The sequence below is a fragment of the Pleurodeles waltl genome, chromosome 4_2 (genome assembly GCF_031143425.1).
Source record: "Pleurodeles waltl isolate 20211129_DDA chromosome 4_2, aPleWal1.hap1.20221129, whole genome shotgun sequence".
NCBI classification, from domain to species: Eukaryota; Metazoa; Chordata; class Amphibia; order Caudata; family Salamandridae; genus Pleurodeles; species Pleurodeles waltl.
The window spans coordinates 330,029,401-330,046,964 of NC_090443.1; the positions used below are offsets into that span (position 1 = coordinate 330,029,401).

The window sequence follows — 17,564 nt, forward strand, 5'->3', positions numbered from 1 at the left end:
GTGGGGCAGAAACCACTAGGCACCGGGGATTTTCTTTTGCACCAATTTCACGCAAGGGGAGCGACCCCTTAGGGAAGGGTTGCTTTCCTGGGGGAGGATGTGTGTGTGTGTGTTTGGGGGGCAGCCTCTTGGGCAAGGGTCGGTCCCCATGGGGGCACATTACTGTTGGCCATATCTGCCCCACTTGGGGACAGATCAGCCTATTTTTGGATGGCCCATCTGCCCCCAGTGGGGGCAGAAAACCCACCAGAGACCAGGGAAGATTTTTTTTTGCAAAATAAGAGGGTGGGGTTCTGGTCATACCCCCACTCCAAATAAATGGGGCCAAAGTTGTTCTGCTCACCAGTGGGCAGGTGGGGCAATTACCCCTGATCCACACCCCGTGGGGCAGAAAGTCTACTAGATGCCAGGGAATTAAAATATATATATATAGTGGGGTGATGGCTACCAACCAGTATGGGCCTGGTTATGCCCTCACCCCAACTGAAGGGGGTAACAGTCTTTCAGTTCTCCCCCGCACACTAAAACATCTTATCCCATGGCAAGCAAGAAGACATTTGATTATTTTGGGTTTTGGTTTTTAAATTTGGGCCATGAGAGCTTGACTAACTCTCAAAATCTCCTCACTTGGAATGGTGAGGGCTGCGCTTTATGGACTTTTGGATGCTGCCATGTAGAAAAATCCACAAAACCTAGACACATTTGAAAACTAAACATCTGGGTGACTCCAGGGTGGTGTGCTTCACATGCACACCGCACCATTTTCTTACCCACAATGCCCTGCAAACCTCCAACTTTGCAGGAAATCACACATTTTTCCCACATTTTTGGGAAGGAACCTTCCGGAATCTGCAGGAATGCACAAAATTCCTACCACCCAGCAATGTCTCATCTATACCAATAAGAATTCTTCTGCACTTGTCAGCCTAAAAATGTTTTTTTTCAAACTACCCTTTTGGACCCACTTTCGTTCCCCCTCAATTTCAACATGTTTTTGGCTCTTCCCTGTCACACGAACTTGGCCCACCTACATGAGTGAGGTATCATTTTTACTGGGAGACTGAGGGGAATGTTGGGTGGTAGAAAATGTGTCCTGATGCGGTGCTCCCACACAGAAATGTTTGAAAAATGTGATTTTAGCTAAATTTGAGGTTTGCTGAGGATTATGGGTAAGAAAACATTGGGGGATCCACGCAAGTCACACCTCCCTGGACTCCCTCTGTTGTCTAGTTTTCAGAAATGTCTGGGTTTGGTAGGTTTTCCTAGATGGCTGCTTAGCCCAGGACCAAAAACGCAGGTGACCCCACCCCCCCCCCAGCAAAAACAGGTAGTTTTGTATTTGATAATTTTGATGTGTCCAGATAGTTATTTGGGGCATTTCCTTTTGCGGGCAGTAGGCCTAACCACAAAAGTGAGGTACCATTTTTATCAGGAGACTTGGAGAACGCTGGGTGGAAGGAAATTTGTGGCTTCTCTCAGATTCCAGAACTTTCTGTCACCGAAATATGAGGAAATAGTGTTTTTTGGCCAAATTTTGAGGTTTGCAAAGGATTCTGGGTAACAGGACCTGGTGAGAGCCCTACAAGTCACCCCACCTTGGATTCCCCTGGGTGTCTTGTTTTAAAAAATGCGCAGGTTTGGTAGGTTTCCCTAGGAGCCGGCTGAACTAGAGGCCAAAATCTACAGCTAGGCACTTAGCTAAAAACAGGTCTGTTTTTTTTGGGGGGAAAATGTGATGTGTCCATGTTGTGTTTTGGGGCATTTTCTGTTGCAGGCGCTAAGCCTACCTACACAAGTGGGGTACCATTTTTATCAGGAGACTTGGGGGAACGCTGGGTGAAAGGAAATTTGTGGCTCCTCTCAGATCCTAGAACTTTCTGTCACTGAAATGTGAGGAAAAAGTGTTTTTGTGCCAAAATTTTGAGGTTTGCAAATGATTCTGGGTAACGGAACCTGGTGAGAGCCCCACAAGTCACCCCATCTTGGATTCCCTTAAGTGTCTAGTTTGCAAAAAATGCGCAGGTTTGGTAGGTTTCCCTAGGTGCCAGCTGCATTAGAGGCCAAAATCTACAGCTAGGCACTTTGTAAAAAACACGTCAGATTTCAATGTAAATATGTGATGTGTCCATGTTGCGTTTCCTGTCGCGAGCATTAGGCCTACCCATGCAAGTGAGGTACCTTTTTTATCTGGAGAATTGGGGGGACACAGAATAGCAAAACAAGCGTTATTGCCCCTTGTCTTTCTCTACATTTGTTCCTTCCAAATGTAAGACAGTGTGTAAAAAAGACATGTATCTGAGAAATGCCCTGTAATTCACATGCTAGTATGGGCACCCAGGAATTCAGAGATGTGGAAATAACCACTGCTTCTCAACACCTTATCTTATGCCCATTTTGGAAATACAAAGGTTTTCTTCTTTTTATATTTAACCAAATTAATTGCTGTATGCCCGGTATACAATGAAAACATGTTGCAAGGTACTTCTCCTTTATTGGCTCTGGGTACCCAGAGTTCCTGATGAACCTACAGGCCCTATATATCCCCGCATCCAGAAGAGTCTAGCAGACTTAGCTGTATATTGCTTTTGAAAATATGACATTGCAGGAAAAAGTTACAGACTAAAACGTGGAGATAAATGGCTGTTTTTTTTCACCTCAATTTCAATATTTTTTTATTTCAGCTGTTATTTTCTATAGGAAACCCTTGCAGGATCTACACAAATTATGTTTAGCTTTCTGGGATCCAGAATTGGTTTCACACTCATTTCTGTCACTAACTGGAAGGAGGCTCAAAGCACAAAAAGTAGTAAAAATTGGGTATGTCTCAGTAAAATGCCAAAATGCTGTTGAAAAATGTGGTTTTCTTATTCAAGTCTGCCTGTTCTTGAAAGCTGGGAAGATGGTGATTTTAGCACCGCAAACCCTTTGTTGATGCAATTTTCAGGGAAAAAACACAAGCCTTCTTCTGCATCCCTTTTAAAAAAAAACAAAAAAAAAAAAAAACGAAAGTTTCGCATATTTCATTCCTCTCCCCACTACATTATAATACCACTCCCCACATTCCATCGCGACACCATGGATGAGCACAATTTTTTCCATTAAGCTTACATCAGGACAAGTTTCAACAAGCAAAAGTTGAAAAAACATTGTTATTGAATACAAACACTAAGCAAATACGTTCAAAAAAAGCACATGCGCGATGACGTGAAACGCAGGAACGTTGCTCGAGGGCAGCGGCTCCCGTGACGTCGTCGTCCCACGCGGCTCCCAGGGCGACTGCGCGGAATAACGGGTTGCACAGCCGGAGGTGAAAGGGGCGGGAGGGAGGTCCAGACTGATCAGCCAGGCGGGGACCAAGGTAGATTGTCGCCCAGCCTGAGGAGAGGTAAAAGGGACCTGGAGCGGCGAAGCAGCAGGTAAAAGATCAGCGGCCGGCGGTGGGATGGGAAGAATAGCGGGGTACAGCGCGCTTGCGCCAGCCATTGAGCAAAACCAATCCCACTGTTTTCAGGGGGGAGGGAGGGGTGGGAGTGTTCTGTTAACGCCTATTTGAGTTAACATTATTTTAAGCCACGCCTACCACTGTGTTTTTCCAATGGTGTGAAGTCCAGAGGTCACGCCCCTCACCGGGGCCGCCAACGCCACACCCTTCAGACGTCCTTTTATGGAAAAAGTACCGGTTATTTGTTTATGTTTTAACCTTGTTTGAAGGCGTGGACGTGGTGCTTAAATTATATTTCACGTGTACTATTTTGTGTTCATTTATTAGCAGGACGCTTTTGTCTTTGTTTACTTCAATAATCATGAAGGCAACTTAAAAAGTGATTAATTATTCTAATGGGTGATTTTTACGTATTAACTGAAAATGGGGGGGGGGGGAGTACAACTGGATGTGACGTATATTTATTGGTTAGGTGGCAATCCTACGTAACGGCAAGGGCATGTCTTCGAGGAGGTCTGGAGGGGGAAAGGGTTTTAACTCTTTTTCTTGGCACCCTTGCGTGGATGTCATTTAGGGATCGCAGCTGCGATCCCAGTTTTGCTCCTTACGACCCTTGGCACTGCCTCTGCGACCCCTGACCTCAGAGGTGGCAAAATCAGTGCCAGGAACACAGGGGCTGCTGGTCCTTACGGACGTTGCTTAGGGCTCCACTTCCTTTTTTTCAATCCGTTTTTTAATTACACTATTAGTGAATAATAATATATTATCCACTAGTAGTGTAATAAAAATGGATTACAGTTAGCTGGAATATGACCCTCTTTGGTGTCTGGGGTAAGTAAAAAAACACTTTTAAATGTAAGTTGTCTGAATGCTTGGTGAGAGTGTGCTTATGTAAAAGAGTCTGTATGAATGAATATGTCTTTATGTAAGCTTGTGTATGAGTGAACATAAAGATGAAATGGCCCGTAATGTCACTTCCTCTACCCCTGGAATTTTGGTGAATTGACGTCCACGCACCCTCTCAGTTGAGTTTTTGTTACTAATCCCTCTATATATGTGAGAAGGTTCTACTTGGTCCTCAAGATAATGGTCGCCATGTCTCCATGTGTGTGGGACAACATAAATCTAGACCTGGGATTTTCTCAATAGTCCATTGTTTTCAGGTGTGTTTAGGGTCCGTCCATCCATCCTGTTTTTTGCACGGTTTTCCTGCATTAGGGTATTTTGTCCCGTTGCCTGCTCTCAGCTGGCAAATGCCCCATTTTTTTCTTCTTACAAGTACCTGCATGACACAGGATTAGTGTGAGTGACCACCTATCAAGGGTTAAAATTTAGGACCGTGAGTGTAAAAAGTTCAGGATAAAGGGTAAAAATTCAGGACTAAAATTCGTGACAAAACAAATGTTTTAATGTCACAACAGAGGAGGTTGCGCAATAATATATGAGTAAATAGACAACCAACATAAGTAGAAGTTGAATATGTTTGTATTAGGTTACATAAGGTTAAAAAGTAGTAAAGAACACCAAGCAAAATGTGACCACTGATGTAAATGACACTTCGCATAGGACTTTGCACCCTTAATATGAATACTAGTGCTTGGTTTCATGGTCAGTAGCAAGTTTTTTTTAGTACTTGTTTTTGAAATTGTACTTTTTATTGGAACTAACAGACTTCTGAAGGTTTGCCTATTATTCATTTTAAAATCAAAGCCTGGTTGCAAACGTCTAAGTACAAATCTCAGATTGAATGGAGTGCAGATTGAAAAGTCAGATGTTTCGGATGTATTACACATGAAGAACGAACTAATCAGTAGCTAAATATTGCATATTTCTGATTTATTCATGCCAGAAACAGCAGACAACAAGAGAGTAACAGAAGTTTGATTAGCTACTGTGGAATGCTTTACACGTATAGTCACTTGGAATCCATAACACTACTGGATTAAACAGAAATGGCAATTGCATGGATGCTTGATCAGCTTTTCTTAATTATGTGCATGCACTTGATTTATATTTTCAGAAAAAAATCGTAATTAAACCAAAAAAAATCAGCAATTCGAATAAGCACTGCCAATAAAGCCTTCCCTTTTATAAGCAGAAAACTCAAGTTGTCAAATATCTGACTTGAGTTCTGTTTTTGACCTTACCATTATGGTTTTGCTGTCTCTGTTTTTGGGACTAAGAGCATCAAAATGCCATTGAGAAATGTGATATGAATGAACTGTTGACATTTTAGCAACATGAGGTCTCTGCAAAGTTGTTATGAAGAATTTCTTGGGCAGTTAAGGGACATAATAGTTATGTTTACTTTTTCATGTTGTTGGTCTCCAAAGCAGGACTATGCCACAACACTGTTTAGCTACGTTTTAGGTGTCCACAGTATAATCTCTTTCTAGTATGAGGATGCTGTTAATGACACCAGAGCATATCAAGGTATAGAGGACTTTCGGAAGGGAGCTGTGCCTTCAGTTTTACAAGGTAGGTTCTGGTGGCTGGTGGCTTTGAGGGATATATTGCTGGCATTGAATTCCTGATGCTATGAGAGGCGATAGTAAAGCCTTTAGGGTTGCTGGAATAATGCCTGATGCTGTTGTGGCAAGTTCTGTGCTGTAAGGCATTGGCTTTACCTCTGGGTAACATTTTTACTGGTGGTGTGTGATAGTTTTCTGATTGTCCCAATCATTACATTTGTTTCTAAGTGTCACACATGAACTAGAAAATGTCACATACTATAACACTGCAACATGGCAATGTCACACACAAGCAGACTGGAAACTTGGCAGCCGTGCAACAGCGTCTGCACATATTAAACAATTTAATGTTCTCAGCCATTAGGTCATGGTACATGATTGAACTGACTATAGCAGATCTACACACATTAAACAGTTTAATATTCTCATACGTTTTTGCTAAGTATCCATAAAACCTCTAAATCACGACTCTTGAAAAGCTATGTTTGATTTCTATGTTAATGATAACTGAATCTAAATGCCGTTTCACCATATTGTGTACACATGCTTTTAATGCTCCGATCTGCTTTTGAGTGGAGTCTGCCCAGCATAACACAATAGCTCATACCAGCACAGTGCTGAAACTTTGTCATACTCCTTAAACAATAGAGAATAAGTATCTTAGTGCATGCATAGTAGCCAAGGCCTGCTATTCTGATTGCCTGGATTACAGTAAATGGTGGTAAACTCAAGGTCTGTTTCCACATGGCATTCTTCTAGCTATCCCAGTTTACCTTAGGATCTAAGGAAAACAGTCCTGCCTGTATGAGACTGGAATGGGCTTTGATAAAGGTTTTACTAGTGGTTGCATCCAAAACCCCCCTAAAATCAAAATTACATTTCCGTTACCCCCTCAACTGCAGCAAGGCTCACACTTGAAATGTGTCTTCATCCATTCATGTAGAGGCAGCGGTCTAGCTTCAAGGCGAGTGTTTGGGGTGTTACACCCCCTAAAATGTGTTTTGTGATAAATAGCTGGGTACATGTGCTTTCAGTCAGGCGTGATGAGATGCCAGACCAGGAATGTCTACATACACACAGACATAAACACACACACACACACACTCTCGTTCTCTGTATTGAAAGTCCTCAAAACTGTTGGTTATTTAATAAAACATTGTGTTTTCTCTTTCAGCACTCCTATCAATTTGCGTTACTCCCCTCTTCCACTGTCCCTTAGGCCCCTCTCATGCACCCTTCTTGTCAATGTACTTTCATTGTATGCCAGCCTAATTGTTGGATAATCGGAAGCTCACACTCTCTGTCTTACTGACCAGGCTATGCCCCTGCGTAGAGGACTTAATTTCAGGCAATCTTTGTTATAATGGCTGAGAATATCATCTAGTTTAATGTCTGCAGATTCTGCTGTAGCCTGTAAAGCTCCGAGGACACGATTGAACAGACTACAGCAGCATCTGAACAAATTAATCAAAGGAGGGAGTATTTGAGGAAAGTAGTCAGGGGCCGGTCTTAGCTCTGGTGGCGCCCTGTCCAACAATGTTTGTTGGCACCTCAATAACCGCGTCCGCCACAGATTCCCTCACTGTCACCCTTTAACAGTGCCTCTGAAGTCTTCATAAACATCAGTTTTACAGAGCCACTCATACCAGTGTAGAGTGTCAGAGCACTTTACATTGCACACACATTACACAGAGACAATCATAGGTGTGTGAATCAGTGTATAAAAATGTTACATAAGACAGAGGACTACAAGGTGTAGGAGTCGCATGTCATCCTTACTGGTAGGCCGTATAGTTTGAGTGATTGGTCTGGAGAAGCACAAACTCAGAACTTAAAATGTAACACCATGGTTTGGGGGTTCTCTTTAATAATAAAAATTGATTGTTACAGAAATGAACCCTTTTTGCAACATTAGGATAATGAAAGGCTGGGGGAAAAGTCATGACATTCTAACCTATACCTTGTAGTTTGCATGCAGCTCTTTGATCGCAGAAAATAGCTCACTGGGCTATATTAGTATTTTAACTTCTAAACTGCAAGTAACAAAATTACCTCCCTGACAAAAGTAGTAACCCGCTAACCTATTTGCGTTATATGCACTTTTTGGCAGAGTACACATTCTTTGCAGCAGGCATATTGACCCTCTGCGCTGCCTTAAAACTTCCACTAGCGAAAACTCCGATCTCTCTCCAGGCAGAACATTAATTGTAAGGAAATGCCTCCTTGGCATGGTTGCCCCCTGACTTTTTGCCTTTGCTGATGCTATGTTTACAATTGAAAGTGTGCTGAGGCCTGCTAACCAGGCCCCAGCACCAGTGTTCTTTCCCTAACCTGTACTTTTGTATCCACAATTGGCAGACCCTGGCATCCAGATAAGTCCCTTGTAACTGGTACTTCTAGTACCAAGGGCCCTGATGCCAAGGAAGGTCTCTAAGGGCTGCAGCATGTCTTATGCCACACTGGAGACCTCTCACTCAGCACAGACACACTGCTTGCCAGCTTGTGTGTGCTAGTGAGAACAAAACGAGTAAGTCGACATGGCACTCCCCTCAGGGTGCCATGCCAGCCTCTCACTGCCTATGCAGTATAGGTAAGACACCCCTCTAGCAGGCCTTACAGCCCTAAGGCAGGGTGCACTATACCATAGGTGAGGGTACCAGTGCATGAGCATGGTACCCCTACAGTGTCTAACCAAAACCTTAGACATTGTAAGTGCAGGGTAGCCATAAGAGTATATGGTCTGGGAGTTTGTCAAACACGAACTCCACAGCACCATAATGGCTACACTGAAAACTGGGAAGTTTGGTATCAAACTTCTCAGCACAATAAATGCACACTGATGCCAGTGTACATTTTATTGTAAAACACACCACAGAGGGCACCTTAGAGGTGCCCCCTGAAACCTAACCGACTATCTGTGTAGGCTGACTAGTTTTAGCAGCCTGCCACAAACCGAGACATGTTGCTGGCCCCATGGGGAGAGTGCCTTTGTCACTCTGAGGCCAGTAACAAAGCCTGCACTGGGTGGAGATGCTAACACCTCTCCCAGGCAGGAATTGTCACACCTGGCGGTGAGCCTCAAAGGCTCACCTCCTTTGTGCCAACCCAGCAGGACACTCCAGCTAGTGGAGTTGCCCGCCCCCTCCGGCCCGGCCCCCACTTTTGGCGGCAAGGCCGGAGAAAATAATGAGAATAACAAGGAGGAGTCACTGGCCAGTCAGGACAGCCCCTAAGGTGTCCTGAGCTGAGGTGACTCTAACTTTTAGAAATCCTCCATCTTGCAGATGGAGGATTCCCCCAATAGGGTTAGGATTGTGACCCCCTCCCCTTGGGAGGAGGCACAAAGAGGGTGTACCCACCCTCAGGGCTAGTAGCCATTGGCTACTAACCCCCCAGACCTAAACACGCCCTTAAATTTAGTATTTAAGGGCTACCCTGAACCCTAGAAAATTAGATTCCTGCAACTACAAGAAGAAGGACTGCCTAGCTGAAAACCCCTGCAGCGGAAGACCAGAAGACGACAACTGCCTTGGCTCCAGAAACTCACCGGCCTGTCTCCTGCCTTCCAAAGATCCTGCTCCAGCGACGCCTTCCAAAGGGACCAGCGACCTCGACATCCTCTGAGGACTGCCCCTGCTTCGAAAAGACAAGAAACTCCCGAGGACAGCGGACCTGCTCCAAGAAAAGCTGCAACTTTGTTTCCAGCAGCTTTAAAGAACCCTGCAAGCTCCCCGCAAGAAGCGTGAGACTTGCAACACTGCACCCGGCGACCCCGACTCGGCTGGTGGCGATCCAACACCTCAGGAGGGACCCCAGGACTACTCTGATACTGTGAGTACCAAAACCTGTCCCCCCTGAGCCCCCACAGCGCCGCCTGCAGAGGGAATCCCGAGGCTTCCCCTGACCGCGACTCTTTGAACCTAAAGTCCCGACGCCTGGGAGAGACCCTGCACCCGCAGCCCCCAGGACCTGAAGGACCGGACTTTCACTGGAGAAGTGACCCCCAGGAGTCCCTCTCCCTTGCCCAAGTGGAGGTTTCCCCGAGGAATCCCCCCCTTGCCTGCCTGCAGCGCTGAAGAGATCCCGAGATCTCTCATAGACTAACATTGAAAACCCGACGCTTGTTTCTACACTGCACCCGGCCGCCCCCGCGCTGCTGAGGGTGAAATTTCTGTGTGGACTTGTGTCCCCCCCGGTGCCCTACAAAACCCCCCTGGTCTGCCCTCCGAAGACGCGGGTACTTACCTGCAAGCAGACCGGAACCGGGGCACCCCCTTCTCTCCATTCTAGCCTATGTGTTTTGGGCACCACTTTGAACTCTGCACCTGACCGGCCCTGAGCTGCTGGTGTGGTGACTTTGGGGTTGCTCTGAACCCCCAACGGTGGGCTACCTTGGACCAAGAACTGAACCCTGTAAGTGTCCTACTTACCTGGTAAAACTAACAAAAACTTACCTCCCCCAGGAACTGTGAAAATTGCACTAAGTGTCCACTTTTAAAACAGCTATTTGTCAATAACTTGAAAAGTATACATGCAATTTTGATGATTTGAAGTTCCTAAAGTACTTACCTGCAATACCTTTCGAATGAGATATTACATGTAGAATTTGAACCTGTGGTTCTTAAAATAAACTAAGAAAAGATATTTTTCTATATAAAAACCTATTGGCTGGATTTGTCTCTGAGTGTGTGTACCTCATTTATTGTCTATGTGTATGTACAACAAATGCTTAACACTACTCCTTGGATAAGCCTACTGCTCGACCACACTACCACAAAATAGAGCATTAGTATTATCTATTTTTACCACTATTTTACCTCTAAGGGGAACCCTTGGACTCTGTGCATGCTATTCCTTACTTTGAAATAGCACATACAGAGCCAACTTCCTACATTGGTGGATCAGCGGTGGGGTACAAGACTTTGCATTTGCTGGACTACTCAGCCAATACCTGATCACACGACAAATTCCAAAATTGTCATTAGAAATTCATTTTTGCAATTTGAAAGTTTTCTAAATTCTTAAAAGTCCTGCTAGGGCCTTGTGTGTTAAGTCCCTGTTTAGCATTTCTTTTAGAGTTTAAAAGTTTGTAAAAGTTTGAATTAGATTCTAGAACCAGTTGTAGATTCTTAAAAAGTATTCCAACTTTTAGAAGCAAAATGTCTAGCACAGATGTGACTGTGGTGGAACTCGACACCACACCTTACCTCCATCTTAAGATGAGGGAGCTAAGGTCACTCTGTAAAATAAAGAAAATAACAATGGGCCCCAAACCTACCAAAATACAGCTCCAGGAGCTTTTGGCAGAGTTTGAAAAGGCCAACCCCTCTGAGGGTGGCAACTCAGAGGAAGAGGATAGTGACTTGGAGGACAATTCCCCCCTACCAGTCCTATCTAGGGAGAACAGGGTCCCTCAAACCCTGACTCCAAAAATAATAGTCAGAGATGCTGGTTCCCTCACAGGAGAGACCAACACCTCTGAAATCACTGAGGATAGCCCCAGTGAAGAGGACATCCAGTTAGCCAGGATGGCCAAAAGATTGGCTTTGGAAAGACAGATCCTAGCCATAGAGAGGGAAAGACAAGAGATGGGCCTAGGACCCATCAATGGTGGCAGCAACATAAATAGGGTCAGAGATTCTCCTGACATGTTGAAAATCCCCAAAGGGATTGTAACTAAATATGAAGATGGTGATGACATCACCAAATGGTTCACAGCTTTTGAGAGGGCTTGTGTAACCAGAAAAGTGAACAGATCTCACTGGGGTGCTCTCCTTTGGGAAATGTTCACAGGAAAGTGTAGGGATAGACTCCTCACACTCTCTGGACAAGATGCAGAATCTTATGACCTCATGAAGGGTACCCTGATTGAGGGCTTTGGATTCTCCACTGAGGAGTACAGGATTAGGTTCAGGGGGGCTCAAAAATCCTCGAGCCAGACCTGGGTTGACTTTGTTGACTACTCAGTGAAAACACTAGATGGTTGGATTCAAGGCAGTGGTGTAAGTAATTATGATGGGCTGTACAATTTATTTGTGAAAGAACACCTGTTAAGTAATTGTTTCAATGATAAACTGCATCAGCATCTGGTAGACCTAGGACCAATTTCTCCCCAAGAATTGGGAAAGAAGGCGGACCATTGGGTCAAGACAAGGGTGTCCAAGACTTCAACAGGGGGTGACCAAAAGAAAGGGGTCACAAAGACTCCCCAGGGGAAGGGTGATGAGACAACCAAAACTAAAAATAGTAAAGAGTCTTCTACAGGCCCCCAAAAACCTGCACAGGAGGGTGGGCCCAGAGCCTCTTCACAAAACAATGGGTACAAGGGTAAAAACTTTGATCCCAAAAAGGCCTGGTGTCATAGCTGTAAACAGCATGGACACCAAACTGGAGACAAGGCCTGTCCCAAGAAAGATTCCACTCCAAACTCCCATCCAGGTAACACTGGTATGGCTAGTCTCCAAGTGGGATCAACAGTGTGCCCAGAGCAAATCAGGGTCCACACTGAAGCTACTCTAGTTTCTGAGGGTGGGGTGGATTTAGCCACACTAGCTGTCTGGCCGCCTAACATGCAAAAATACAGACAGCAACTCTTAATTAATGGGACTAGAATAGAGGGCCTGAGGGATACAGGTGCCAGTGTCACCATGGTGACAGAGAAACTGGTTTCCCCTGGCCAATACCTGACTGGAAAAACTTACACAGTCACCAACGCTGACAATCAGAGAAAAGTACATCCCATGGCAATGGTTACTTTAGAATGGGGAGGGGTCAATGGCCTGAAACAGGTGGTGGTCTCCTCAAATATCCCAGTGGACTGTCTGCTTGGAAATGACCTGGAGTCCTCAGCATGGGCTGAGGTAGAACTAAAAACCCATGCAGCAATGCTGGGTATCCCTGAACTGGTGTGTGTGAAAACCAGAGCACAATGCAAGGCACAGGGTGAAAAAGTAGAGCTGGAGTCTGGAAAAATGGCCCAGCCTACCAAGAGAACAGGAAAGTCAGTTGGGAAGCCAACTGCAACACAGCAAAAGAAAGGGAACCTCTCTTCTCAGGAAGAAGTTCTGCCCTCTGAGGGAACTGAGCCTTTGGAGCTTGAACCTTATCAGGTTGAGCTCTTAGGCCCAGGGGGACCCTCAAGGGAGGAGCTGTGTAAGGGACAAGAAACCTGTCCCTCTCTTGAAGGCCTTAGGCAGCAAGCTGCTGAAGAGTCCAAAGGCAAGAAAAGTGGAACGCATAGGGTCTATTGGGAAGATGGACTCCTGTACACTGAGGCCAGAGACCCCAAACCTGGTGCCACTAGGAGAGTGGTAGTGCCTCAGCTGTTCAGGAAGTTCATCCTAACATTGGCCCATGACATTCCCCTTGCTGGACATTTGGGACAAACCAAGACGTGGGAGAGGTTAGTCAACCACTTCTACTGGCCCAATATGTCCAACATGGTTAAGGAGTTTTGCCTCTCCTGCCCCACCTGTCAAGCCAGTGGTAAGACAGGTGGGCATCCAAAGGCCCCCCTCATTCCACTTCCAGTGGTGGGGGTGCCCTTTGAAAGAGTGGGTGTGGACATAGTTGGTCCACTAGAACCTCCCACAGCCTCAGGAAATATGTACATCCTGGTAGTAGTGGATCATGCTACCAGGTATCCTGAAGCTATTCCCCTTAGGTCGACTACTGCCCCTGCAGTAGCCAAGGCCCTCATTGGTATCTTTACCAGAGTGGGTTTCCCTAAGGAGGTGGTGTCTGACAGAGGTACCAACTTCATGTCAGCATACCTAAAGCACATGTGGAATGAGTGTGGGGTGACTTATAAATTCACTACACCATACCATCCACAAACTAATGGCTTAGTTGAGAGATTCAACAAGACATTAAAGGGCATGATCATGGGGCTCCCAGAAAAACTCAAAAGGAGATGGGATGTCCTCTTGCCATGCCTGCTTTTCGCTTACAGAGAGGTGCCACAGAAGGGAGTAGGATTCTCACCCTTTGAACTTCTGTTTGGTCATCCTGTAAGGGGACCACTTGCCCTTGTTAAAGAAGGCTGGGAGAGACCTCTCCATGAGCCTAAACAGGACATAGTGGACTATGTACTTGGCCTTCGCTCTAGAATGGCAGAGTACATGGAAAAGGCAACCAAAAACCTTGAGGCCAGCCAACAGCTCCAGAAGTTTTGGTATGACCAAAAGGCTGCACTGGTTGAGTTCCAACCAGGGCAGAAAGTCTGGGTTCTGGAGCCTGTGGCTCCCAGGGCACTCCAGGACAAATGGAGTGGCCCTTACCCAGTACTAGAGAGGAAGAGTCAGGTCACCTACTTGGTGGACCTGGGCACAAGCAGGAGCCCCAAGAGGGTGATCCATGTAAACCGCCTTAAGCTCTTCCACGACAGGGCTGATGTCAATCTGTTGATGGTAACAGATGAGGATCAGGAGGCAGAGAGTGAACCTCTCCCTGATCTTCTGTCGTCAGACCCAAAAGATGGTACAGTAGATGGAGTGATCTACTCAGACACCCTCTCTGGCCAACAGCAAGCTGATTGTAGGAGAGTCCTACAACAGTTTCCTGAACTCTTCTCCTTAACCCCTGGTCAGACACACCTGTGTACCCATGATGTGGACACAGGAGACAGCATGCCTGTCAAGAACAAAATCTTTAGACAGTCTGACCATGTTAAGGAAAGCATCAAGGTGGAAGTCCACAAGATGCTGGAATTGGGAGTAATTGAGCGCTCTGACAGCCCCTGGGCTAGCCCAGTGGTCTTAGTCCCCAAACCTCACACCAAAGATGGAAAGAAAGAGATGAGGTTTTGTGTGGACTACAGAGGGCTCAATTCTGTCACCAAGACAGATGCCCATCCAATTCCAAGAGCTGATGAGCTCATTGATAAATTAGGTGCTGCCAAATTTCTAAGTACCTTTGACTTGACAGCAGGGTACTGGCAAATAAAAATGGCACCTGGAGCAAAAGAAAAGACAGCATTCTCCACACCTGATGGGCATTATCAGTTTACTGTTATGCCCTTTGGTTTAAAGAATGCCCCTGCCACCTTCCAAAGGTTGGTGAATCAAGTCCTTGCTGGCTTGGAGTCCTTTAGCACAGCTTATCTTGATGATATTGCTGTCTTTAGCTCCACCTGGCAGGATCACCTGGTCCACCTGAGGAAGGTTTTGAAGGCTCTGCAATCTGCAGGCCTCTCTATCAAGGCATCCAAATGCCAGATAGGGCAGGGAACTGTGGTTTACTTGGGACACCTTGTAGGTGGAGGCCAAGTTCAGCCACTCCAACCCAAGATCCAGACTATTCTGGACTGGGTAGCTCCAAAAACCCAGACTCAAGTCAGGGCATTCCTTGGCTTGACTGGATATTACAGGAGGTTTGTGAAGGGATATGGATCCATTGTGACAGCCCTCACTGAACTCACCTCCAAGAAAATGCCCAAGAAAGTGAACTGGACTGTGGAATGCCAACAGGCTTTTGACACCCTGAAACAAGCAATGTGCTCAGCACCAGTTCTCAAAGCTCCAGATTATTCTAAGCAGTTCATTGTGCAGACTGATGCCTCTGAACATGGGATAGGGGCAGTTTTGTCCCAAACAAATGATGATGGCCTTGACCAGCCTGTTGCTTTTATTAGCAGGAGGTTTCTCCCCAGGGAGCAGCGTTGGAGTGCCATTGAGAGGGAGGCCTTTGCTGTGGTTTGGTCCCTGAAGAAGCTGAGACCATACCTCTTTGGGACTCACTTCCTAGTTCAAACTGACCACAGACCTCTCAAATGGCTGATGCAAATGAAAGGTGAAAATCCTAAACTGTTGAGGTGGTCCATCTCCCTACAGGGAATGGACTTTATAGTGGAACACAGACCTGGGACTGCCCATGCCAATGCAGATGGCCTTTCCAGGTTCTTCCACTTAGAAAATGAAGACTCTCTTGGGAAAGGTTAGTCTCATCCTCTTTCGTTTGGGGGGGGGGTTGTGTAAGGAAATGCCTCCTTGGCATGGTTGCCCCCTGACTTTTTGCCTTTGCTGATGCTATGTTTACAATTGAAAGTGTGCTGAGGCCTGCTAACCAGGCCCCAGCACCAGTGTTCTTTCCCTAACCTGTACTTTTGTATCCACAATTGGCAGACCCTGGCATCCAGATAAGTCCCTTGTAACTGGTACTTCTAGTACCAAGGGCCCTGATGCCAAGGAAGGTCTCTAAGGGCTGCAGCATGTCTTATGCCACCCTGGAGACCTCTCACTCAGCACAGACACACTGCTTGCCAGCTTGTGTGTGCTAGTGAGAACAAAACGAGTAAGTCGACATGGCACTCCCCTCAGGGTGCCATGCCAGCCTCTCACTGCCTATGCAGTATAGGTAAGACACCCCTCTAGCAGGCCTTACAGCCCTAAGGCAGGGTGCACTATACCATAGGTGAGGGTACCAGTGCATGAGCATGGTACCCCTACAGTGTCTAACCAAAACCTTAGACATTGTAAGTGCAGGGTAGCCATAAGAGTATATGGTCTGGGAGTTTGTCAAACACGAACTCCACAGCACCATAATGGCTACACTGAAAACTGGGAAGTTTGGTATCAAACTTCTCAGCACAATAAATGCACACTGATGCCAGTGTACATTTTATTGTAAAACACACCACAGAGGGCACCTTAGAGGTGCCCCCTGAAACCTAACCGACTATCTGTGTAGGCTGACTAGTTTTAGCAGCCTGCCACAAACCGAGACATGTTGCTGGCCCCATGGGGAGAGTGCCTTTGTCACTCTGAGGCCAGTAACAAAGCCTGCACTGGGTGGAGATGCTAACACCTCTCCCAGGCAGGAATTGTCACACCTGGCGGTGAGCCTCAAAGGCTCACCTCCTTTGTGCCAACCCAGCAGGACACTCCAGCTAGTGGAGTTGCCCGCCCCCTCCGGCCCGGCCCCCACTTTTGGCGGCAAGGCCGGAGAAAATAATGAGAATAACAAGGAGGAGTCACTGGCCAGTCAGGACAGCCCCTAAGGTGTCCTGAGCTGAGGTGACTCTAACTTTTAGAAATCCTCCATCTTGCAGATGGAGGATTCCCCCAATAGGGTTAGGATTGTGACCCCCTCCCCTTGGGAGGAGGCACAAAGAGGGTGTACCCACCCTCAGGGCTAGTAGCCATTGGCTACTAACCCCCCAGACCTAAACACGCCCTTAAATTTAGTATTTAAGGGCTACCCTGAACCCTAGAAAATTAGATTCCTGCAACTACAAGAAGAAGGACTGCCTAGCTGAAAACCCCTGCAGCGGAAGACCAGAAGACGACAACTGCCTTGGCTCCAGAAACTCACCGGCCTGTCTCCTGCCTTCCAAAGATCCTGCTCCAGCGACGCCTTCCAAAGGGACCAGCGACCTCGACATCCTCTGAGGACTGCCCCTGCTTCGAAAAGACAAGAAACTCCCGAGGACAGCGGACCTGCTCCAAGAAAAGCTGCAACTTTGTTTCCAGCAGCTTTAAAGAACCCTGCAAGCTCCCCGCAAGAAGCGTGAGACTTGCAACACTGCACCCGGCGACCCCGACTCGGCTGGTGGCGATCCAACACCTCAGGAGGGACCCCAGGACTACTCTGATACTGTGAGTACCAAAACCTGTCCCCCCTGAGCCCCCACAGCGCCGCCTGCAGAGGGAATC

General features: G+C 46.5%; 1 protein-coding gene across 2 annotated transcripts in view; it reads left to right on the forward strand.

The window, feature by feature from the left end:
• The first annotated feature begins 3,250 nt into the window (after positions 1 to 3,250).
• TMEM184B (transmembrane protein 184B) overlaps positions 3,251 to 17,564 on the forward strand; it is a 405,031-nt gene continuing 390,717 nt past the window's right edge. The window contains exon 1 of one of the 2 annotated variants that reach the window (XM_069231330.1): positions 3,251 to 3,416. The gene's annotated coding sequence lies outside the window, so the exon portion shown is untranslated. The remainder of the gene's footprint in view (positions 3,417 to 17,564) is intronic. The other variant, XM_069231331.1, reaches the window with a different exon arrangement.